The sequence below is a fragment of the Vigna umbellata genome, chromosome 7 (genome assembly GCF_029865625.1).
Source record: "Vigna umbellata cultivar VRB3 chromosome 7, Vumbellata_1.0, whole genome shotgun sequence".
Classification (NCBI taxonomy): domain Eukaryota; kingdom Viridiplantae; phylum Streptophyta; class Magnoliopsida; order Fabales; family Fabaceae; genus Vigna; species Vigna umbellata.
The window spans coordinates 35598779-35624034 of NC_142171.1; positions in this window are offsets into that span (position 1 = coordinate 35598779).

Sequence of the window (25256 nt, forward strand, 5' to 3'; positions counted from 1 at the left end):
AGTACAGGAGCTTAATGACAACCAATATAAAATTGGGAGAAATTCCCCGGATCTAGACTTCCCCGTACGTGCCCGTATCGACAAAACCAATTATCATGCATCGAATGAGTTAAACAATGCAAGCATTAAGCAAAGAGGAAAAACCCTAACTAATGATGAAAGAAAGCATAAGTCTTAATTAAAAGATGTAAAAACAGATTCCATATATGAGAGTTTCACAAGACTACATTGATTCCCCAACAAACATACAGAGTTTAGTTCACCATATTCATGGTGAACCTAAATGAATTACAATGAAAGAATGAAAGAATAAACCCTAAAAAGGTGAAGAGGAAGCCTCAGCATCCAAGATCCTCCTTCAAAGGGGTGGAAGAGAGAGTGTTTTCTTCGTTCCAGCCAGAGATACCTAACCCTAGGAAACCCTAAAGCTTATGTATCATTCGTAAATTACAAAAAGTCAAGTCCAAGCCCATTAAAGTGCCGCTCAGCGGTAAACTACCGCTCAGCGGTGAGTGCGTGACTTGTTTTCTCCCCTCAACGGCCATTTTGCCCCTCAGCGGACCTTACGTGACTTCCAGAGTGCCGCTCAGCGGTAAACTACCGCTCAGCGGTGAGTGCGTGACTTGTTTTCTCCCCTCAGCGGCCATTTTGCCCCTCAGCGGACCTCCCGCAAGCTCCTGAGTTCCGCTCAGCGGTAAACTGCCGCTGAGCGGTGACTTCGGCTTCTCCTTTTGCACTTTTTATTGTCTTTTCTGATTTCATCTCTCTCCTTCTTCACTTCTTTCACCAAATTCACCTTAAAACCTGCACAGAAACACTGAAATCAAGCATAAACCTGTCCAGCTCTCTTATTTCCAAAAATATAAACAAAAACATGATTTCAAGCTAGTTCCTAAGTGTGAAGGTTGCTTTTAGTGTCAATTTTAATCATAAAAATAACAGTTTTTCAACTGTTATCATTATGCTGCTAAGCAGGATGTGTATGTGGAATGAGAATGAGCCTATTTGTGAGGTTTTGAGCTACAGAGTTTTTGTGAATGAATGTGTCAACACCCAATTTCGTTCGGGTGAGTAAATAATATAGTTTTGATGAAATTTATTTTATTTTATTTTATGTTATTCTAATTATTTCACTTTGTTATTTTGAGTTATTGTATTTTTGTCTATTTTATTATACTGTATTTTATTTCATTTGTTTTATTTTAATCTTATTTCAAAAAGAAACACAAAAAAAATGGCAAAGTTCAACTCTCCCGGTCTGCTTCTTTTTTCCATGCTACCTCCCATTCTTGTGCAAATTTTCTGCTGCGCCATGCATGCGTCTACACTGCCTTTAGCTGGCTTACCTTAAGAGGAAACACAACAGAGGAGTAGGGGTGCAGAATAGGGGTGGTTGCAGGAAGCAACCATTGAACAGGCCACGCTTTTGACTTTGGTTTCATCTGACCTGTGAATATGGCTAAGGGGGAAAGCCATTTTGGAGGGGGATCACAGTTCATCTTTGGACTTCATCCTATCAGTCTCACCTCAGGATACCATAGCCGAACTCCACACTCTGGAGGCCCCCTCACTTCCAACACCATTATCATTCACTCTCACACGGCTCCGAGAATTCAATTCACCCCCACGCAAAAGAGAATCCAAAAAACATTTTCACAAAAAAAAGGGAAGAAAACTGATCCCTTTGGATTCTCACAACATCCGGTTCTCACTCGCACAAGAAAAGGCCCTCCTCATCGCAGTTTCATTGTCATAGCTCGCAGGCACTTACGAAGCAATGAAAAGCTAGAACGCGAAAGGTAAGTCTTCACTCTTGGATTGCTTATATGCTTTGAATGTTTGGGATATTGATGGCTGTTGTCTGCTTGTATTGGGTTGATATCTGCTTCCATTTGGTTTGATAACGCTTGGCATGGTTTGCTTGCTCATATCTGAACTAAATATGTAATTATAGAGGGATACATATTTCTGTTATTTCTGGCTTGCTTCTATACCCTCCTTCATCCGTTTCCAAGAACCCAAAACCACGCCCCACGGCCTTCAACAATTAGAGACAAGTACTCTCTCTACAAAACCCAAACCCGCAAACTGATATCTCTCATGTACAACCCCATTATCATCTTCATCCCTTTCTTCTTCATTTTTCATCTCCAACACCTCATGACCACGGCCTAACATCAACTCTCACAACCGAGGATTCACCTCTCACAAAACTTTGATTCACTCTCTACTCACTCAACAGAGAGACCTCTAGAGAAACCAATTTCCTCCATCAAGAACATCACAGAAACCTATCATCCCCCAACCTTCATCCTCATTTTCCTAACCTCTGCCTCCACCACGTTTTCTAACACCATCATCATTCACACACTCGTAACCACCCCGACAACATCACCCAGCAAAAATCCCAAGGGCCGCTTCCACGCAAAGATAGAGGCATCCCCAGTCACGGCGTTGTGGTGTGGCGGTGTCGTGGAGGTGAGCGGCAGCACTGACGAGGAGTCACGATTTGTGGTGGCGAACCTGGGAAAGGGTGAACCTCATTCGAAGGGGGAAGGTGAGAGGGTAGCGTCGGTGGCGGCCTCCAAGGCTGACGGCGCCGAAGTAGAGACAGTCACCGGCGTCAACGGCGCAGTATCGACGGTAACTTGGAGTTTGCCGGAATTAGGGATGATAGTCCCTGGTCTTCATGGGTTGCACTTTTGGAAGGAGAAAGAATGATATGTGAGCAGGAGCATCGATGAAGGTTGGTCGAAGGTTCCGAGCGACGTGTAGGTCGGTGACGTTGCGGAGGTCACCAACGTCGATGCCGGTAGCTATCGGGGGTGAAAAATTTTTGGCGAGGTAACTTGAGGCTACTCCCTTGGTCTTGCACGTTGGAGAAAGAAAATGCAGAAAGAAACCCTAGTGCTTTCTAAGTCTAGAGAAAAAGGGCTTTGGGCCTAAACCAAAAGAGCCTCATTTTTTCTCCGCACCCCCGGTTTATCCCTGCACCCGTACTCTTATTGGTTTGTTTTTGTTGGTTTGTTTTTGTGCTTAATTTATTTTCACGCTTTTGTGTTTTGTGTTGGTATTTGCTTGATTATTAGGTTTTTTTACTGCATGTGTTTTGTGTTCACTTTTATGTTTAATTTTAGTTGCGACACTTCAATATATATTAACTTTTCTAATGAAAATATTTAATAAAAGTTTATCGAACAAAAGACAAAAATGAAAAAGTATGAGAAAGGGATAAATTATAAAAATATAAAAAATAGTTTAATGATTTTTCTAACTCTTAATATCTTTTCATATTGAATATAGTTTTAATTTATTTTCTATTTTCTATTTCATTTTTCTTTATGTGAATATTATTATTACGTTATTGTTTTATTTTAAATACTTAGAAAAATATTAAAACTGCATAGTTACTGTTTTCACAATTTTATTTTATTTTAAACACTTATGAAAATATTATTTTAATAGTATAAGATTGGAAAAACAAAAATAAAAATAAAAATAAAATAATAAAAATACTAAATAAAAATCTAAAAATTAAATAATGGTATAAATACTTGTGCTATCGTCTGCATCAGCCTAGTACTTAATATCTTCAATCTTAAAAAATTAAACAATGGTATGAGTGCTTGTGCGATCGTCCGCATCAGCCTAGCACCCAATACTCTCAAGTTTCCTAAATAAGTAAATAACGGTATTAACACATGTGTGATCGCTCGCATCGTCCTTGTGCTAAAAACTTTTTCTCTTCCTTAAATAAAAATTACAAAAATATGTTTTAAAGGTTAAGCACATGTGTGATTGCTCGCATCGTCCTTGTGCTAAAACCTTTTCTTCTTCTCTTCTAAAAAATAATAAAAAATGTTTTTAAGGTTTAAGCACATGTGTGATCGCACGCATCGTCCTTGTGTAAAAACCTTTTCTTCTTATCTTCAAAAAAAATACATTTTAAAGGTTAAGCACGTGTGTGATCGCTCGCATCGTCTTCGTGCTAAAAACCTTTTCTCTTTCCTTTATAAAAAATGCTAAAAAATATTTTAAAGGTTAAGCACACGTGTGATCGCTCGCATCGTCCTTATGCTAAAAAACCTTTTCTCTTTCTTATATAAAAAGACCAAAAATATAAAATCTTCAAAAACTAAAAACATCCACATTTTCAAACAACAAACAATTTCTCAGCCAGAACTACGTGATCCTTGATTCTCCATCAAAAGTGGAGATATGTAGGAGCAAGGCTAGTCCTTGTCAGATTCGCTTCCCCAAAAATCCAAATTTATCCATAATCAATTTCTCAAACAAATTTTCTAAACAATTTATCAAACAAGCTTTCCAATTTCCAAAAGAACTACGTAACCCTGATTTCTCATTTTGAATGAGAATACGTAGGAGCAAGGTCAATCCTTGTCGGGCCCAAAAAACTAAAAAATATATTTTGTTTATTTAGAATTTTATTTTAGGGTATAGTTAAACATTTTAAAAACCACATCATATTCGCGCATTTAGTTAAAGGTACTGCCTTAGGGCAGGCGTTGTAGGGTGCTAACACCTTCCCTACACCTAATAGATTCCCGAACCCAGAATCTGGTTCTTGTAGACCATGCCTTATCCTTTTTATGGTTTTTCCGTGGTTTCCCATAATAAACTATGGTGGTGACTCCAAAATCTCTTTTCAAAACTCGTTCTTTTTTTTGGATTGCCGTCCCGTCGCGATTCCGGTTGCGACAGATGGCGACTCCACTGGGGACGTGAAGAGAGTCAGGCCATTTAATTAGATGTGCGAATTCGATGTGGTTTTTCTTTGTGTTTTTCTTTCCTTTTTCTTTATCTATGTTTGATATTTGGAATAATTGCATGTGAGTTCTTCTATTTGTTTATTTATGTTTGAAATAATTGTTGGATATTGAATTCTAGAATAGATGACATGCTTATATCTGCCTGGGAGAATTTTCTGGTTGTTTTGCAGGTGAGGGTTGGGGTATGCATTGCATTCTCCCTTCACACACACACTTTATGCAAATCATGAGTGGGACCCTATACCTGGGTCTGAGTGTAACTTAGAAATAGAGGGGTTGTGTAGCGGTGTCATTTGGGACATACTTCTTGTTTGGCTATCGTGAGAATCTCAGCTAGAGTTTGTTCTCTTCACTTGTGTCTCCGCATCTAGTTGATTACTCGATTGTTGTGGAGATGCTATGAAGGGGGCCATAGCTCTAGTGGCCGTTGATCTTTAGGTTTAGGTAACCATCCTTGTGAAATTGCATATACTTAACCTTGAATCTCAGGTCTCGAACCTTCTCTAGGGCACGAAGGGAGATGTGTATAGTCTTATAACCCTCATTTTCGCTTAACAAAACCACTCACCTTGTACATATCATCATATCTCTTTATACGTCTTTTTATTTTCTTTCTTTCATTGTTGCTCATTGTTTTTATGGTCTTGTAACATTTTGTGTATTCTAGTCGAGAAATTATAAATTTGTGATTAAGTCCTTAAGGTAAAGATGGAAATTAACATGGGATTTTGAGTCGGGGGTATTCGAGTTCAAACATTTTGATATACATCAAAGCAAAGGAGGGTATTACTGCTGGATCAAAGGATCTGGTGAGAAAAAGATAGCCCTGAAAGATGCATTCAAGAAGGGGTATAAGAATTTGGTGAGCCTGTCAAAGGGGACGAATTTGGGCAAATCTTAAATACACCTCTTAAGGCCAAAGCTCTATACAACTGAATCGGGAAGTTTACCCATGTCTTGCAGCTAACGAGAATTATAAAAATACACCATGTGAAGTTGGAGAGATAGAGTTCATGCTTAAGGGTAAAGCGAGGAGCCTTACTCGGGGTTACCTAGAGTGGTACATGTATCGTTCGACTAAGGAGGAAAGGTGGGAAACAATTATGAATGTACTAGCTCTTATCCTCTATGGTGTCATGCTCTTTTCTAATATCATGGATTTTGTCGGCCACGTCGTCATGAATGTATTTGTGGGATACAAAGCTCGCTCTAAAGAATCTAGTCAGTATTGTCCTAACTAAAGTTTCCAAGACCCTTAGTCAAGGTTATGAGCCATGCAGAAAGAAGATCTCTCGCATGAGTAAGGCCATTTTGAATGCCACATGTCGCGTGGAGGAGTTATTGCGGTGTAAACCGAAGATGAAAGAGGCAAATGAATGAGCGCAACTCTGTGCAGTCTCAGAGGAGGAAAGGTTTAAATGATGTGTTTTCTTGGCAGCGAAGATCGTGTATCATACACCATTGCAGGAAATATCCTAATGTCTCCCTCATGGGTATCCGGTGTTGTGTATTGATTACATCCGTGTGTCAAAAAAAAAACCTTTTGGGTATCCTGTGAGAGGGTCGCCAACGCCTGCATCTCGGGCCACATTGCAAATCTTATGAGGAATGAACCTTTGCTAAAATGCTTCATCAAGTTAAGAACGCTTGGGGCAATGTTGTTCACTTCAAGGGAGATCCAAGATCACGGACTTTTAATAAATATTCCCTTAGCCAATGAATCGCAGAGAGGGTTTGATAACAGTTGAAAAACTGTTATTTTCATGCTTAAAATTGACACAAAAAGCAACCTTTACACTTAGAAACTAGCTTGAAATCATGCTTTTATCCATATTTTCAGAAATAAGAGAGCTGGACAGGTTTATGCTTGATTTCAGTGTTTTTGTGCAGGTTTTAAGGTGAATTTGGTGAAAGAAGTGAAGAAGAAGAGAGATGAAATCAGAAAAGACATCAAAAAGTGCAAAAGGAGAAGCCGCAAGTACCGCTGAGCGGCAGTTTACCGCTGAGCGGCATTCAGGAGCTTATGGGAGATCCGCTGAGGGGCAAAATGGCCGCTGAGGGGAAGAAACAACTCACGCACTTACCGCTGAGTGGCAATTTACCGCTGAGCGGCACTTTTATGGGCTTGGACCTAATTTTCTGTAATTTACGAATAATATATAAGCTTTAGGGTTTCCTAGGGTTAGGTATCTTTGGCAGAAACGAAGCAAACACTCTCTCTTCCACCCCTTTGAAGGAGGCATTAGTACAAAATGTGTTTTTAAACTCATACATTATACCTCTGTTTACATCAAACCGCTGCCTATTCAGACGCGGTGGCAGTTTCGTAATTAAAGAAACCTTATAGGCCTCGGTTCAAAGAAAACCGGTGCAAAACAGCTATACTATTTCGGTTTTAAAGGCAACCGGTGCCTAAACATGGTCAGAAAAATAATACTGCTTCGGTTTCACGTAGAACCGAAGCATAAAGATCTGCAACACGTCAAATCAGTCAAGAATAGGCACCGGTTAAATTAAAGAACCGAGGCCGTATAGGCCCAGATCCTCGTGGGCCTAGACCTAATTAAGGGTGAAACTTCTTTTCCTTAACGCACACCGCACACCGCACAGCAGATCTCTTTCTTTCCCTCGCACCAGATCCCTTAGATCCTCATCTTCAACGCGCCCCAGCAACCACGCTTCTTCCCTTTCTCTTATTCCCTTGAGGCGCGGCGATGCGAGGTGAGGCGCGACACTGCGAGGTGAGGCGGGGCGATGCAAGGCGAGGCACTGTGAGGCGAGGCGCGGCGATGCGAGGTGAGGCGCGGCGAGGCGCGGCGATGCGAGGCGAGGCACTGCGAGGCGCGGCCAGGTGAGGCGCGGCGATGCGATGCGAGGTGCGGCGATGCGAGGTGAGGCGCGGCGATGCGAGGCGCGGCGATGCGAGGTGAGGCGCGGCGCGACGATGCGAGGTGAGGCTAGGCGAGGCACGACAATGCGAGGCGCGGCGAGGAAGGCGGTGGCGCGTTGCGAGGAAGGCGGCAGCGGAGTGAATCGATTTTGCATTTTAGGGTTTCTGAAATTTCATTTTCAGATTTGGGATTTTGTTCTTGTTTTTGCAATTTGGGGTTTCAGTTATTCATCTAATTTTGGGGTTCTTGTGTTATCTGAGTTTGCTGATTTTGTGAAACAATGTGGTGGTTATCTCCTCTGATTATTCATTTTGTTACCTGAGTTCTTGTTATTTTTAACGTTTTTCAGTTCGTTTCAGTTTGTTTTTCGATTCATTTTTCAGTTTGTTTTTCAATTCGTTTTTCAGTTCGTTTTTCAGTTTGGAATTTGAAATTAAAATTTGAAATTGAAATCTGAAATTAAAATCAGATACGAAACAGGCTATTGAAAAAAAAGTATCCTACTACCTCGGTTTAGGTTCTAACTGAGGCCGTAGAGACAAACAAAATGTCACGGTTTAGAACCGAGGCAAAAGGGCTATCACTTTTTTTCTCGTCTGAATATGCCTCGGTTCAAAAACCGAAGCCTATGAATGAAATGAACCGGTGCCGTATCCTCTTCCTGCACTAGTGAGGATCTTGGATGCTCAGGCTTCCTCTTCACCTTTCTAGGGTTTTATCTTTCATTCTTTCATTGTTATTCATCTAGGTTCACCATGAATATGGTGAACTAAACCTTGTATGTTTGTTGGGGAATCAATGTAATCTTTTGAAGCTCTCATATATGGAATTTGCTTTTACATCTTATATTTAAGATTTATGCTTTCTTTCATCATTAGTTAGGGTTTTTCCTCTTTGCTTAATGCTTGCGTTGTTTAACTCATTCGATGCATGATTATTGATTTTGTCGATACGGGAACGTACAGGGAAGTCTAGATCCGGGGAATCTCTCCCAATATTATATTGGTTGTCGTTAAGCTCCTGCACTTGATGAACTAATTATTAGGAATGCTAGGAATTGTATGAACTCGTAATTAGGGAGAAACCTTCTTGAAAGGTACTTTAGAGAGTGGCATTAACAATGATGATTTGAATGTTGAATTCCGAAAATATATGAGAGTGGATGAGATGAAATTGACCCCCAACAACATATTCATACGTATATTTCATTGAAAGTGTTTATCTTTTGCCTTTGCCATTGATCAAAACTTCATGCATACATGTTTATTTTCGTCTTTTGCATAATATAATCCAAATATTTCGTCTTTAAGTCTTAGCTAATCAACAAACCACACAACTAAACTAGGCCGTGAGTCCTTTGGGAAGAACGATACTTGGTCTTACAAAGTTTATTACTTGAACGATTCGGTCATACTTGCCGATAGTAAAACAAGTTTGTAACATCATATTTTGGTGTTCATAAATTTGTCCATCAAGTTTTTGGCGCCGTTGCCGGGGACTCGTGGTTTAACTGGTTAATTTGTGTGATTATTGATTATCTTTGACTTTAAATTTGAATTTCTGTTTTTATTTTTTCTGTTTTTATTTTATTTTATTTTATTCTCTGAATCTTATATCTTCTCCTATATCTTTTTGTGCTAACCAAATATTCTAGGGTTTTGTTCTTTTGTGTATGCAGGAGGCAATTCGAACAAGGAGCAAGATAACTGCAGAACCTCTTTTTGAAGGTTTAGACGAGAGTAGACGGAGGAGAAGAATCCGAACATCTAGAGAACTATTCCCTCCTCCGGAAACTCTGTTGCAACCATCACCACAAGGTTCTGACCATAGCACAGAAAATATGGAGAACAATAATATCAGAAGCACTCTTGCTGACTACACCAATATAGCTGGACCTCAGCACTTTAACAGTATAGCTAGACCTAGAGTCAATGCAGCTAACATGGAGGTCAAACCAGCACTGATCCAACTGGTGAAAAGCAACCAATTTAATGGGTTATCTCATGAAAGCCTATATGATCACCTCACTACCTTCAATGAGATTTGCAACACAGTCAAAATTAATGGGGTGCCAGACGAAGCTATCAAACTTAGCTTGTTTCCTTTCTCATTGGGAGGCAATTCTAAACTATGGTTGAAATCTTTTCCAGAAGGAAGTTTCACAGAGTGGGAAGTAGTGGTAACAAAGTTTTTAAACAAGTACTTTCCACAATCAAAGAGGATAAAAGGCAAGCAAGAAATTTCTTCATTTAAGCAGGGCATGGAAGAATCACTGGGGCATGCGTGGGACAGATATAAAAGCCTGTTACAAAAAACGCCCATGCATGGTTTCAAAGAAGAAGAAGTAGTCCTAACTTTCCTTGGAGGTCTTGGTTCACAAACTAAGATGATGCTTCATGCCTCAACAGGAGGAAACATTAAATGGAAAACTCCAGAGGAAGCAACTGAAATTATTGAAAATATGGCTACTAGTGACAACGAACTCAACATTGAAAAAGGATATCATAGTCAGAAGGAGTTGTTACAATCAAATGATGCTTTGCTTATTCAAAATAGAATTACATCTCAACAGCTTGAAGAGGTAATTATGAAGCTTTCTCAAATAACACAGGAAATACAACAGGTCTCAATGGTTCAAGTGCAACAACAAAAATGGCAAACACAATCTACTCTAATTGAGAAAACAACAAAACTTGAAGAGACTTTCCAAAGATTCTTGAAGACAAATGCATCTTATTGTCAGAATGTGGATGGTGCATTTAAAAATATGGAGGTTTATGTTAAGAGAATAGTTGACAAGATGAAACATGATAATCTCAGAAAGGAGTGTAAAACTGTTGTGACCAGAAGTGGTAGAGTGTTAGAAGAGAGAAAACAAGAAAAAGAAGAGAAAGAAAATGAGAGTGAGAGTGAAAAAGAAACATGTGAGTGGAAAGAAAGAGTTGAGAGAGAGAAAAAGAAAAAAGAAGAAGAGAGAGAGGAGAGACAAAAAGAAAAAGAGTATGAAAAGCCACTTCCTCATCCAAAGAGTTATTCGAGGAAAGAGAAAGAAAAGCAGTTGGAAAGATTCATGGAGTTGTTTAAGAAGCTTGAGATCACTATACCATTCTCTGAAGCATTGCAACAGATGCCAGCATATGCAAAGTTTTTGAAGGAACTCCTCACAAAGAAACACAAGTATATTGAAAAGGAAACTATCAATGTACAGGGTAACTGCAGTGCAATCATACAGAGATTACCTCCTAAACTTAAAGATCCAGGAAGCTTTACTATTCCATGCACCATAGGAGATGTGAAAGTTGGAAGAGCATTGATTGATTTCGGAGCTAGCATTAATCTAATGCCGCTATCCATGTGCAGAACAATTCAGGGGTTGGAAATTAAACCAACCAGAATGGTTGTTCAATTGGCGGACAGGTCTCTTAAATATCCATCTGGAGTGGTTGAAGATGTTCTAGTAAAGGTTGACAAATTTGTATTCCCAGTGGATTTTATTGTGATGGAGATGGAAGGGAATAGTGATGTTCCTCTTATTCTTGGGAGACCTTTTATGAAGACCGCTAGAGTTTTGATTGATGTAGAGAATGATAAGCTTAAAATGAGAGTTGATGATGAAGAAGTCACTTTTGACGTATCCAAGGCCATGACATATCCAAATGATGACAAAGCATGTTTTCAATTTGATGAACTTGATGAAGTTTGTATGATGCAAGAAAGGATGGTGCGAAATATTTCTCCATTGGAAAAAACTCTCATTAATGCATGTGAAGATTTAGATGAAGAAGAAGAGAAATTGATTGATGAATGTCTGATGGACTTGGAAACATTGAAAAAGATTCCGGAGGAAGATCCAATATTCGAAATAATTGATAAGGAAGAAGCAGTCAAGGCACAGACACCAGAATTAAAAAGATTGCCATCACATCTGAAATATGTTTTTCTAGAAGAAGATGGAACAAAGCCAGTCATCATCAATAACTCTTTATCTTTACAAGAAGAAGAGCAGTTGATAGAAATTTTGAAAGCCAACAAAGAAGCAATTGGGTGGTCAATATCAGATCTCAAAGGTATTAGCCCAACTTATTGCATGCACAAGATTTTTATGGAAGAAGATTATAAACCAAGTGCTCAACCACAGAGAAGGTTAAATCCTGTTATGAAGGAGGTGGTCAGAAAAGAAGTGTTGAAACTGCTAGAAGCGGGTATCATCTATCCAATTTCTAACAGTGAATGGGTGAGTCCAGTACAGGTGGTTCCAAAGAAAGGTGGGATGACAGTAATTTATAATGATAAGAATGAACTTATTCCTACTCGGACAGTTACTGGCTGGCGTATGTGCATTGATTACAGGAAGCTAAATAAAGCTACTAGGAAAGATCATTTTCCTCTTCCTTTCATGGATCAGATGTTAGAAAGGTTATCAGGGCAGGCTTTCTATTGTTTTCTAGATGGATATTCGGGATACAATCAAATTGTGGTAGATCCAAAAGACCAGGAGAAGACGGCTTTTACTTGTCCTTTTGGTATCTTTGCATATAGAAAGATGCCTTTTGGATTATGTAATGCTCCAGCTACGTTTCAGAGGTGTATGCAGGTAATTTTTGCAGATCTCTTAGAAAAATGCATTGAAGTATTCATGGATGATTTCTCAGTTTTTGGAAATTCTTTCCAAAGATGTTTGGCTAATTTGAACACTGTCCTCAAAAGATGTGTTCAGACAAATCTTGTTCTTAATTGAGAGAAATGTCATTTCATGGTAACTGAAGGAATTGTATTGGGGCATAAAATTTCTGCTAAAGGAATTGAGGTAGACAAAGCTAAAGTAGAAGTCATTGAGAAACTACCTCCACCAACAAATGTAAAGGGGATTAGAAGTTTTCTTGGTCATGCTGGGTTTTATAGAAGATTCATCAAAGATTTCTCAAAAATTGCTAAACCATTGAGTAATCTTTTGATGAAGGATGCGCTTTTTGTGATGAATGAAGACTGTCTGAAAGCTTTTGACACATTGAAGAAGAAGTTAGTGTCAGCTCCAGTAATTGTAGCGCCAGATTGGAATCAAAATTTTGAATTAATGTGTGATGCAAGTGATTATGCAATAGGAGTTGTCCTTGGCCAGCAGAAAGAACAAAAGTTTCATCCAATTTATTATGCTAGCAAGGTTCTGAATGATGCTCAATTGAATTATGCTACCACAGAGAAAGAATTTCTTGCTATTGTGTATGCTCTACAGAAATTTAGACCTTATCTTATTGGGTCTAAGGTGACTGTCTATACAGATCATGCAGCTATCAAATATTTGTTGACAAAACCAGATTCTAAGCCACGTCTGATTAGATGGGTATTACTATTGCAAGAATTTGATGTAGAAATCCGTGATAAGAAAGGAAGTGAGAACTTAATTGCTGATCATTTGTCACGGTTAGTCAACAATGAGGTCACTAGCAAGGAGTCTGAAATCTGGGAATCTTTTTCAGATGAATCACTCATGTATATTCAGCAGAGACCCTGGTTTGCTGATATGGCCAATTTCAAAGCTGCAAGGGTCATGCCGGAAGACTTAACTTGGCAACAAAGAAAGAAATTTTTGCATGATGCCAAGCAGTTTGTTTGGGATGATCCTTATTTGTTCAAAATTGGAGCAAATAATCTTCTGAGGAGATGTGTTACAAATGAAGAAGTAGAAGGAATTCTCTGGCATTGTCATGATTCACCTTATGGAGGACATTTTAATGGAGAAAGAACAGCAGCAAAAGTCCTCCAATCAGGATTTTATTGGCCAACTTTGTTTAAAGATGCCCATAATCATGCTAGAAATTGTGATAAATGTCAAAGAGCAGGGACAATCACTAAACGTCATGAGATGCCTTTACAAGTTATTTTAGAGGTTGAGGTTTTTGATTGTTGGGGTATTGATTTTGTTGGACCCTTCCCTTCATCTTTCAACAATGAATATATTCTGGTAGCAGTAGATTATGTGAGTAAATGGGTGGAAGCATTAGCTTGTCCTAAAAATGATGCTAGCACGGTAATTAAATTCTTGAAGAGGCAGATATTCTCACGTTTCGGCACTCCAAGAGTGTTGATCAATGATGGAGGATCTCATTTTTGCAATTATCAGCTAGAGAAAGTACTCAAACACTATGGAGTAAAACATAAGGTAGTTGCACCTTATCATCCACAAACCAATGGACAAGCTGAGGTGTCTAACAAGGAGATAAAAAGGATCCTGGAAAAAATAGTGACTTCATCAAGAAAGGATTGGTCTCTCAAATTGGATGATGCTCTTTGGGCTTATAGGACAGCAATGAAGACGTCTATGGGATTATCACCATTTCAATTAGTCTATGGGAAAGCATGCCATTTGCCAGTAGAATTGGAGCATAGAGCATTATGGGCTTTGAAATTCTTGAATTTTGATCCTTATGAAACTCAATGCACACGCAGACGGCAGATTTTGGAGCTTGAAGAAATGCGATTACATGCATATGATTCATCCAAGGCTTACAAAGACAAAATTAAATTTTATCATGACAGGAAGTTGGTGAATGGAGTTTTCAATCTAGGACAACAGGTACTATTGTTCAATTCAAGATTGAAGATATTTCCTGGGAAGCTGAAGTCAAAATGGTCAGGACCATTTGTGATAAAAGAAGTGCATCCGCATGGAGCAATTGAAATATTTAATCCAGCTTCTGATGATCCACAGAGAAGTTGGGTGGTGAATGGTCAACGTCTCAAACCCTATCTAGGGGGAGAGGTGCAACAATTTTCCACAATGATGTTGTTGGTTGATCCTTGAAAGTTTGGGTCAGGCTCGTGACGTTAAACAAGCGCTTACTGGGAGGCAACCCAATATTCTGTAAGTATTTTATGTTTTTAGATTAAAGTTTGATGTACTCTATTGAACACCTGGTTTGTTATGATGGTTTGCTATTAACTGTGATTGTGTGATAAGTAATGATGAATGATGCTTATTGATTGATTGATATTGAGATGATGTGCACATTAAAATGTTTATACAGGTGATTCACAAGCTTTGTGAACAAATGCATGATATCATGATTGTGATTGTGAGATTAAGCAGGATGTGTATGTCAAATATGGATGAGCTTATATGTGAGGTTTTGAGCTCCAGAGTTGGTATTGTTAAATGCTATTACTTTGAAAGCATGAATTACTTTGCCCAGGTTTTCTATGATTGAATCAATTGCTTGTTTTGCATCATATGATCAAGGCCGTTTGTTGGAACCCTTTTTATTGGCCAAATTCATAAAGTTAGCCCACTAAAAGAGAACACTTTGTGTTCTATCCTTTGAACCCTTAGCCTTGAACATACACTAAAACCCTTGATTGAAAATCTTTACCTTGAGTTAAGTAGAAGATATTGTGTGGTATTGTTAAATGTTCAAGTTTGGGGTTATTGGGAAAACATGAAAAAGGAAAAGCATTGAGCTAATAGCTAAAAAGTAAGAATATGCAAAGAAAAAGAAAAGACAAGAAAAAAAGAAGCAAAGCTCAATGCAAATGCAAAAGGCAAGTTGGGAAAAATAAGAATAATTGTGTTGATTATGATTCTCTTAACTCAAGAATTTTGTGATCCAGAAAAACCAATTTTCTTGTTAGCCCAGCCACATTATAAGCCATTGAAAAGTCCTTGTGATGATGCATGCTTGTGAATGTTTTTGATTGTGGTGAAATGAAAGGCAAAGTTGATTCATGTGACATTGTGATAGTGGAGTGAATGAGTGTTTACCTCTTATACACTTGTGTGTTGAGTGAAACACTTTACCTAGTGAGGAAATATTCCATTAGCACATGAACATCCATGCTTAATTGATTGGTCATTCATGAAAAAGAGCATTTGTTGGGTATTAACTGACTTTGTGAAACACTAAAGCATGTGCACATCTTGATTGAACTCTTGGTCATAAGTTTGATTGAAGTTTTTACTTATCTAAAAAGAGGATTTTTGAATGAGTGAACCATCATATGAATTGGTTGAAGATTGAGTTACATTTTGTTTGCTTGAGGACAAGCAAAGTTCTAAGTTTGGGGTTGTGATAACAGTTGAAAAACTGTTATTTTCATGCTTAAAATTGACACAAAAAGCAACCTTTACACTTAGAAACTAGCTTGAAATCATGCTTTTATCCATATTTTCAGAAATAAGAGAGCTGGACAGGTTTATGCTTGATTTCAGTGTTTTTGTGCAGGTTTTAAGGTGAATTTGGTGAAAGAAGTGAAGAAGGAGAGAGATGAAATCAGAAAAGACATCAAAAAGTGCAAAAGGAGAAGCCGCAAGTACCGCTGAGCGGCAGTTTACCGCTGAGCGGCATTCAGGAGCTTACGGGAGATCCGCTGAGGGGCAAAATGGCCGCTGAGGGGAAGAAACGACTCACGCACTTACCGCTGAGCGGCAATTTACCGCTGAGCGGCACTTTTATGGGCTTGGACCTAATTTTCTGTAATTTACGAATAATATATAAGCTTTAGGGTTTCCAAGGGTTAAGTATCTTTGGCAGAAACGAAGCAAACACTCTCTCTTCCACCCCTTTGAAGGAGGATCTTGGATGCTCAGGCTTCCTCTTCACCTTTCTAGGGTTTTATCTTTCATTCTTTCATTGTTATTCATCTAGGTTCATGATGGACAACTTTATGAACACCAAAATGTGATATCACAAACTTGTTTTTCAATCGGCAAGTGTGACCGAATCGTTCAAGTAATAAACTTGGTAAGACCAAGTATCGTTCTTCCCAAAGGACTCACGGCCTAGTTTAGTTATGTGGTTTCTTGATTAGCTAAGACTTAATGACGAAATATTTGAATTTTATATGCAAAAGACGAAAATTAAATATGTATGCATGAAGTTTTGATCAATGGCAAAAAGCAAAAGATAAACACTTTCAATGAAATATATGTATGAATATGTTGTTGGGGTTCAATTTCATCTTATCCACTCTCATATATTTTAGGAATTCAACATTCAAATCATCATTGTTAATGCCACTCTCTAAAGTACCTTTCAAGAAGGCTTCTCCCTAATCACGAGTTCATACAATTCCTAGCATTCCTAATGATCAGTTCATAAGTACAGGAGCCTAACGACAACCAATATGATATTGGGAGAAATTCCCCGGATCTAGACTTCCCCGGATCTAGACTTCCCCGTACGCGCCCGTATCGACAAAACCAATAATCATGCATCGAATGAGTTAAACAATGCAAGCATTACGCAAAGAGGAAAAACCCTAACTAATGATGAAAGAAAGCATAAGTCTTAATTAAAAGATGTAAAAACAGATTCCATATATGAGAGCTTCAAAAGATTACATTGATTCCCCAACAAACATACAGAGTTTAGTTCACCATATTCATGGTGAACCTAGATGAATTACAATGAAAGAATGAAAGATAAAACCCTAAAAAGGTGAAGAGGAAGCCTCAGCATCCAAGATCCTCCTTCAAAGGGGTGGAAGAGAGAGTGTTTTCTTCGTTCCAGCCAAAGATACCTAACCCTAGGAAACCCTAAAGCTTATATATTATTCGTAAATTACAGAAAATTAGGTCTAAGCCCATTAAAGTGCCGCTCAGCGGTAAAATACCGCTCAGCGGTAAGTGCGTGTCACGTTTCTTCCCCTCAGCGGCCAATTTGCCCCTCAGCGGTCCTCCCGTGAGCTCCTGAGTGCCGCTCAACGGTAAACTGCCGCTGAGCGGTGACTTCGGCTTCTCCTTTTGCACTTTTTGATGTCTTTTCTGATTCCATATCTCTCCTTCTTCACTACTTTCACCAAATTCACCTTAAAACCTGCACAAAAACACTGAAATCAAGCATAAACCTGTCCAGCTCTCTTATTTCTGAAAATATGAAGAAAAGCATGATTTCAAGCTAGTTTCTAAGTATAAAGATTGCTTTTAATATCAATTTTAAGCATGAAAATAACAGTTTTTCAACTGTTATCAGTTCACCATGAATATGGTGAACTAAACCTTGTATGTTTGTTGGGGAATCAATGTAATCTTTTGAAGCTCTCATATATGGAATTTGCTTTTACATCTTATATTTAAGATTTATGCTTTCTTTCATCATTAGTTAGGGTTTTTTCTCTTTGCTTAATGCTTGCGTTGTTTAACTCATTCGATGCATGATTATTGATTTTGTCGATACGGGAACGTACGGGGAAGTCTAGATCCGGGGAATCTCTCTCAATATTTTATTGGTTGTCGTTAAGCTCTTGCACTTGATGAACTAATTATTAGGAATGCTAGGAATTGTATGAACTCATAATTAGGGAGAAGCCTTCTTGAAAGGTACTTTAGAGAGTGGCATTAACAATGATGATTTGAATGTTGAATTCCGAAAATATATGAGAGTGGATGAGATGAAATTGACCCCAACAACATATTCATACGTATATTTCATTGAAAGTGTTTATCTTTTGCCTTTGGCATTGATCAAAACTTCATGCATACATGTTTATTTTCGTCTTTTGCATAATATAATCCAAATATTTCGTCTTTAAGTCTTAGCTAATCAACAAACCAAACAACTAAACTAGGCCGTGAGTCCTTTGGGAAGAACGATACTTGGTCTTACCAAGTTTATTACTTGAACGATTTGGTCATACTTGCCGATAGTAAAACAAGTTTGTGACATCATATTTTGGTGTTCATAAATTTGTCCATCAGGGTTAAGACAATCAAGTTGTCATTCAAGTTAATTTCTCCTTACCCAAACTGTGAAAAGCAACTTCATAATGCTGAGCAGTGGATGAAAGCAGCAGTTGAGAAACTGGAAAAAGAATGTTAGCATCAACCTAAAAAGGAGACATCCATAAATAACGTTTTAGATGAAAGAGTATGTCATTGAACAAGGACAAGTTACAAAGAATTGGAAGAGAAGTCTCTCACAGCTAGCTTCCTTTGCCGATGAAGCCATTGAAGACGTCCCTAAGTTCTTAGCTGATGCTGAGTCTGTAATGTCAATCATCAACCCGCCTAAGGGGATTGAAACATTCCTCAATTGCTGCAAGAAACTGATCAGAGAAATGAAGAATGTGATGGCTAAAGCCTGAGATGGTTGACCAAGACTTCCTATGTCTCACGTTTTGGGAACTTCTGAATGATGAACCACCTTATTGACTCTGTTTCATGTTAATTTCCAAATTATACCGGGGCAATATTTTCACAGCTTTATAATTTCTGACTGGAGAATTTGAACTATGTTGTCTTTTCTTTTTTTACATTTTTATTTTCTTTCTCTTAATTTGTTTCGCAAAAAAAAAAAACTAAAATACAGCTAAGCATCTAAGATGCCCTAAAGGACTCGAACCAGTTAACAAATCTTGGATAACCAAAGAGAAGTTCAAGAAGGGATGAAAGTCGATATCCAACAACTGAAGGGACAAATCAGCCTAATCCTAGAGGCCCTGAATGCCTTACAAAGCCTTGGAGATTCGTCCGCACCATGACTATAATAGAGAGTTCCAGAGGCACAAACTTTCCCTCCTTATTGGTCTTTCCTCAAATTACACTCCACCCTGAAGGGTAGACTCGGGGCATGTTGACACTCAAAAGGCCAAAGAGAACGCAGCTAAAAGAGGAAACGATCTTGGGGCAACCACTTTCAAGGTCCTTAGGGAAATGATTAAGCCAAGTATTGTGAGCACGATGAGGACAGAGCCGCCCGAGTTGAAATCTTCTCCCCACCTCTGTTGAGGTTGTCAGGCATAAATTTGAAGTGCTGAAAAATAATGATAGCCATATAGGGTGGAGGAAGCTCTAAGTTTGCAAATGTTGCAGGGTTATGCTTAGTTCTGGATGATATGGTGATACCTCGCAAAGTTTAAATTACCCGGAGGGACCACTTGTTCAAGAGCCATCTCATGATGAACGGAAAGAAAAATGATTGTGCATACATATGATGGAAATTTGTTCCGAGAATTGGGCTGGCATGACACTAATTGGTGCGTTCATCTTAAACCTTCACGCAACTTGTTCTGGAAGGATGTAGTGACTGCTTTCATAAAGTAGTACAAATATAACATGGATGTGGCACCTGATGGATTACAACTGTGGAGCATGGTAAAGAAGGAGAGTGAATCATTCAAAGAATACACCAAAAAGTGTAGGGCGTTCAAGCGCAAAGACAAACTTTAATTGATTCAAGATGGTTAAAGTTTGAAGACAGTCAATCCAACACTAAGGCAGGGCTTGAGAATGTCTCTACAGATGCCATAAAGAAATGAAGTGTCTTGCTACCGGGGAGGTATGCGCATTGATATCGCACTTTCATCCATGACTTTTGATGTGAACATTCACTACATGGTTCTCCAAGCAGTGCTAGAAATCGAGTCCTGAAAGGGTATAATGGAAAAAAGGAAAACAAAATTAAAACAAAAAAAAATAAATAAATAAAAACAAAAAAATTGAAGGTAATCTTGAGTCACTTGTCTTTCTTGCAAATTGCTAAACTCTTGTTTTTCGAAAATAGCAAAAAAGAATAAAAAATGATAAATCAAAAGCAAAAGTTGTTGTGTCAGACTTTTCCGAGGTCAAATATCTAATCAAAAATAACAATTTGACGTTTTCTCTCGAGATGTTTGTGCGCATTGTTGCTTGAAAACTCTCACCATTCACCTTCCAAGAATAAAGGATTTTCCCCCAACAAACACTAACACTACCCTCAGTAACAAAATAAACTTTTACACTGGGGCAGATTGGCCTGACCAACATTATCCTCGTTTGCGCTAGTTGAGTGATCCCTGAATCCATTGAGGCAAACAAAAGAATAAAAGAATTTTCAAAAAAAAAAAAGGAATAAGTCCCCTAGATTGAAAACCCGAAAGGGCCGTCTAGAAAGAAGGAAAAAGAAAAAATGACTCACGTTGAGGTCATCCAGTCGTGGAGTTAATCTTTTGAAAATAAAACAATCAGAGTTCAAAATGATGTGTGGCCTTCTTCTTGTCTTTATCTAAAAAAAACTATAACCATTGTTACCCCGTTTGAGCCAAAAATAAATTCTTTTTCAAAATTATTCCCAAGCAAGGGTTATCATCAATATGAGTCAACTCGGGAAGCAGACGAAGAGCACTGAATGATCAAAGAGAGAATCCTTCAAAAGGGTAAACAAAAAAGAACAAAAACAAAACAAAAGAAAAAATCACAAAGTGGTGATAAACGAGGTGAATGAAAAACAAAGTTCAAGAAAAAAAAGAAGAGTGCTCAAAAGATCAAATTGTTGACACAATGCCAGATGATAACCCTTGTTTCAAAAAATAACCGACAAGCATTCATTTGGGCCTTTAACCCTTTCTTTCGATACCTTTTAGACCCTAGCCACGTTATAAGTCTAATAAAGTCCACACAGGTTGAATAATGTTTGCTCAAATTTTCATAAAGCTTAATTTTGCGATAAGACGAAATGACTTGCAATGTGTCCAAAAAAAAAATTGAAAATGAATGAAAAAAAAAAGAAAAAGTAATGTCTCAGGAAGAAGGGATCTCTTTGCCAACCAGCCAGCAGCATGCAAAAGAAAATCAAACCAATTGGGGTCATCCTTTTAACCAATCCTTTTCATGCCCACTAACTCTTCCAAACAAAACCTCATGCCAAAAACCAAAAAAACAACAACAAAATTGGGGCATCTTGGTGGATCTCACTGATAACGGTTGAAAAACCGTTATTTTTATGCTTAAAATTGATACCAAAAGCAATCTTTAAGACTTAGAAACTAGTTTGAACTCATATTTTTACTTTAGTTTTGTGAATAAGAGAGTTAAAAGTGAATTTAATGGTTTTTTGCAGGATTCCCTTGATTTTGTAGGCTAATTGAATGATTTGAAAGAAGAATTGAAGTACCGAATGATTGGAGTGCTGAAAAGTCAACCAGAAACCAGAAAAGTCAACCAGTCAACCAAAAAAGTCAACCAATCAACCAGAATACGGAAAAAGTCAACCATACGAGTTTTGGGCCAGTTTTCTGCGATTTTATGATCTGTTTGGGCCTGGACCCGTTTTCTATTATTTTTATGTCCTATTTAAAGACCTAGATGTCTTAGGGTTTTGTATCTTTGGCTGGGAGGAAGCAGAAACACACTTTTCACCCCTTGGGGGTAGATTGGGAGATGGTGACGACTCTCCTCTTCTCTTTCTAGGGTTTTTCTATCTGTTCCATTCTTTCATTATTGTTCATCTAGTTTCACCATGATTATGGTGAACTAAACCTTGTATTGTTGTTGGGGAATCAATGTATTCTTGTGAAACTCTCATATATGGAATTTGTTTTAACATCTTATATTAAGATACATGCTTTCTTTCATCTTTAGTTAGGGATTTTCCTCTTTGCTTAATGCTTGCTTTGTTTAACTCATTCATTGTCATGATTATTGATTTTGTCGATATGGGAACGTACGGGGAAATCTAGATCCGGGGAATTTCTCCCAATAGCATATTGGTTGCCTTTAAACTCCTGCACTTCAGAACTAATTACTAGGAATGCTAGGAATTGTATGAACTCGTAATTAAGGATAGGCCTTCTTGCAAGGTGATTTAGAGAGTGGCATTAGCAATTGATGAAAAGAATGGTGAATTCCTAAAGTATATGAGAGTGGATAAGATGAAATTGATAACCCCAACAACATACTCATCCATTTAATTCATTAAAGTGTTTGTTTTCCTCTTTTCCATTGATCAAATTCATGCATACATGTTCAATTACTGTCTTTTCCATTTAAAACCTACCATCAATTTGTTCTTAAGTCTTAAATAATCAACAAATCACATAGCTAAACTAGGCCGTGAGTCCTTTGGGAAAACGATACTTGGTCTTACCTTGTTTTATTACTTGATACGATTCGGTCACACTTGCCGATTGTTAAACAAGTTTGTGGCGCCGTTTTTCGGTGTTCATAAATTTGTCATCAAGTTTTTGGCGCCGTTGCCGGGGACTCGTGGTTTAACTAGTTTATTTGTATGATTATTGATTATCTTTGACTTGTTTTTGAATTTTGAATTTTAAAATTTGAATTTTTGTTTTTTATTTTTTCTGTTTTGATTTTATTTTATTTTATTTTATTTTATTTTATTTTATTTTATTTTATTTTATTTTATTTGATTTGATTTGATTTGATTTGATTTTATTTTATTTTATTTTATTTTATTTTATTTTATTTTATTTTATTTTATTTTATTTTTTTATTTTATTTTATTTTATTTTTTGTTTTTATTTTTGTTTTTATTTTTATTTATTTTTATTTTTTATTTATTTTTTTTTTGTTTTTTGTTTTTATTTTTATCTTCTATCTTTCTATCTTTTATCTTCTTATCTCTTATTTTATATCTTCTCTATCTTTTTGTGCTAACAATTGTTTTTAGGGTTTTGTGCCTAATGCCTGCAGGATGCAATTCGGTCAAGAATTTAACTATATGGGCAACTTTTGGATTCATGGATTATCATGGATTCATCACCATACTGATTACACCAAACCGGGGCAACTTTTGGGTATCTCATGTTTCCCCTTTACATTTCCATATTACATCTCCTTTGAGGAATGTAGGAGGTGACTTGCCCGCATGGCTATCCCATTTTCTTCCAAACCATTCTAAAACAACTCCCATTTCTTCGTTTGCTAGTAAATACAAGCATGTGTGCACTAAAGTCTCGGAAGAAAAAGTCAAAATGTAATCATCTCAAAATTAGATCTCGGATGTATGACATTTGATTGCAAGTTTGATGATTGCAAGTAAGACAATTGATTCACGCAAAAAAAAAACAAAAAAACAAAAAAAAACAAAAAGAATAACATTCAGATTTTCTCTTTCAAGCCATATTGTTTCATTTCGATCACATTTTTTCTCTTATTATAGGGTCTTGACATCCTGATCCTACATCAAGATTTTAATACTTTGTTTGTAATGAAAGGTTTCAACACCTTGATGTCTTTTCAAAAATCAGATTTCTGTCAAAATTACAAAACATTTCACAAAATTACAAGTCTCAAGAATTTCAAAATTTGAAAGCCCAGTTTCTACACTGGCCCCCAAAGCCCAGTTCCTACACTGGCCCCCAAAGCCCAGTTTCCACACTGGCCCCCAAAGCCCAGTTTCTACACTGGCCCACAAAGCCCAGTTTCCACACTGGCCCCCAAAGCCCAGTTTCACACTGGCCCCCAAAGCCCAGTTTCTACACTGGCCCCCCCAAAGCCCAGTTCCTACACTGGCCCCCAAAGCCTAGTTTCCACACTGGCCCCCAAAGCCCAATTTCTACACTGGCCCCCAAAGCCCAGTTTCTACACTGGTCCACAAAGCCCAGTTTCCACATTGGCCCCCAAAGCCCAATTTCACACTGGCCCCCAAGCCCAGTTTTCACGCTGGCCCCAAAGCCCAGTTTCTACACTGGCCCACAAAGCCCAGTTTCCACACTGGCCCCCAAAGCCCAATTTTTACACTGGCCCCCAAAGCCCAGTTTCCATACTGGCCCATAAAGCCCAGCTCGCCTGGCCCCAAAGCCCAATTCCATACTGGCCCATAAAGCCCAGCTCGCCTGGCCCCCAAGCCCAATTTCCACACTGGCCCCAAAGCCCAGTTTCTACACTAGCCCACAAAGCCCAATTTCCACACTGGCCCCCAAAGCCCAGTTTCCATACTGGCCCATAAAGCCCAGCTCACCTGGCCCCCAAAGCCCAGTTTCCACATTGGCCCATAAAGCCAAGCTAGCCTGGCCCCCAAAGTCCAGTTTCCACACTGGCTCATAAAGCCTAGCTCGCCTGGCCCCAAAGCCCAATTTTCTTTGGCACCTAGAGTTCAAGTGTTCCTTTTGTATTTCAACCTTCTGCTAGGCAATGGTCGAACTCTCTTTGTTGCGTCATGGCACTCTCATTGATTTCAATTATCGCATTTGGATCAGTTCTTACTCTTGCTTTTTTTTTCTTTTGAAACCCAGACGAAATTAGTGTTTCAATCTTTACTTAGCTTTTACTCAGATAATACAAAAATATATAATTTTCATATTATCCGGTAATATCTAAGTAAAGAGGGGCAGCTGTCAACACCCCATTTCGTCCGGGTGACTAAATAATATAGTTTTGATGAAATTTATTTTATTTTATTTTATGTTATTCTAATTATTTCACTTTGTTATTTTGAGTTATTGTATTTTTGTCTATTTTATTATACTGTATTTTATTTCATTTATTTTATTTTAATCTTATTTCAAAAAGAAACACAAAAAAAATGGCAAAGTTCAACTCTCCCGGTCTGCTTCTCTCTTCCATGCTACCTCCCATTCTTGTGCAAATTTTCTGCTACGCCATGCATGCGTCTACACTGCCTTTAGCTGGCTTACCTTAAGAGGAAACACAGCAGAGGAGTAGGGGTGCAGAATAGGGGTGGTTGCAGGAAGCAACCATTGAACAGGCCACGCTTTTGACTTTGGTTTCATCTGACCTGTGAATATGGCTAAGGGGGAGAGCCATTTTGGAGGGGGATCACAGTTCATCTTTGGACTTCATCCTATCAGTCTCACCTCAGGATACCATAGCCGAACTCCACACTCTGGAGGCCCCCTCACTTCC